The sequence below is a fragment of the Malurus melanocephalus genome, unplaced genomic scaffold (genome assembly GCF_030028575.1).
Source record: "Malurus melanocephalus ecotype Western Australia unplaced genomic scaffold, MMel_1.1 scaffold_394, whole genome shotgun sequence".
NCBI lineage: Eukaryota > Metazoa > Chordata > Aves > Passeriformes > Maluridae > Malurus > Malurus melanocephalus.
This window is the reverse complement of record NW_026623626.1, coordinates 186,285-187,809: the sequence shown is the minus strand read 5'-3', so window position 1 is coordinate 187,809 and position 1,525 is coordinate 186,285.

The window sequence follows — 1,525 nt, the reverse complement described above, 5'->3', positions numbered from 1 at the left end:
TTTTTTTTTTGGTTCTAAAAATTCAGGGATATTTCAGCTCATGTTCTCCTATGCCAACGTGTCACCTGTGTGTATGTAAAGCTGTTGTAGGTTAAATATATTATTCTTGGGTTTTTTGTTTTCATTTTGGTTTTTTTCAGGGATTTAACAGTTTTCTTTTGAATCCCTTCTCCTATTTTCTTGTACATGTATTGTGTAACTAAAACTAATTTTGTAAATTCGTTAGCTCTTTTTATTATAACWGAAGTGTTTAAGAGATTTAGAATGTTTTGACTGTTTCAAATGAATAAACAAAAAGAAAGTAGAATGCACTGAGCTGATTAAAGGGAAAAATGTAAGGCAGGGGTTTGGCAAGTGACTGTTTGCTAGAGTCGTTCAAGTCACTCTCTAAACAAGGCTTCTTGGATACTGTAATGAATAAAAAAAAAATATAAAAAGGTACAGTCTGTACAAGGGCTTCCCTAAACATGCAAACCTTCATGTCCCAGCTATATCTTGTGCAATATACTGTAAGAGTAAGTTTGGTCGAAAGAAATTCTATCCAACAGAATCACAACCTAACTCAAGTAAATCAAAGGAGGCCTTTGGGTTTAATGGTCAAATATTTATTATGGCAATTTTGTTTTTTCTTAGTCTGTGACTTTACCCACTGCATTGAAACAAAAGTTTCACCTTTGAAAAGAATTATGGTTATATGTCAGATTAACTAAATCATTATATATCTTCATCTTATGGTGATTTTTTTTAAATCCTATATAATCATGTAATCCATAGTAGATGTTTGGTTAATATGCCATGCACCGTCATTTGCCAAACTGCTGGCAGCAGGAACAGGAAGCTTAGTTGGTGAATCAGTTTTGTATTGTAAATACCTGAGCTGTAATTTTTGGTGTACAGAACCCTGCCTCAGTTGGAACGAATGACAAAGCAGACAGAGTTGCTTGTATAGGATTATCAGGTTGACTATAGCCATACTTGAAGATGCTTCTGAGAGTTGTCAACTTTACTTGAATGAATTTTTCATCTTGATTGACGCACAGCAGTATAAAGTTCACTTCTAAAGCTAGTGGTTAACTCGTGTAGGAAACTTTAGCAGTTTGACACTAAGGTAATGAACTTCTGTGTGCATTTTCTATGCTTATGTTCTACTTTTTTTACTTTAGTTTCATTCATTTTCATGAGATGTTTGGTATGTCTATAAAAAGAATCTGAGGATGGTTATAAATACTGTAAGTATTGTAATGTAATGCAGGTTATTTGAAAGCTGTTTATTATTATATCATTCCTGATAACGCTGAGATGTGGGTGTTTTTAATAAAATTTATATTTATTTAATGCACTCTAAGTCTGTCTTGCAGAAACTTGTCTTTCCTTGTCATTTTTTCCAGCTAACAACAAAGCAGGCATAATAYTCAAACCAAGTGCATCATTAGGGACTTAACAGGAGGCCTAGGCATCACATTTAGTCCYATTTCCACTTTGACTCTCACTTCTAACAGGTTGGGACACAGGCTGCTGAGCCCGG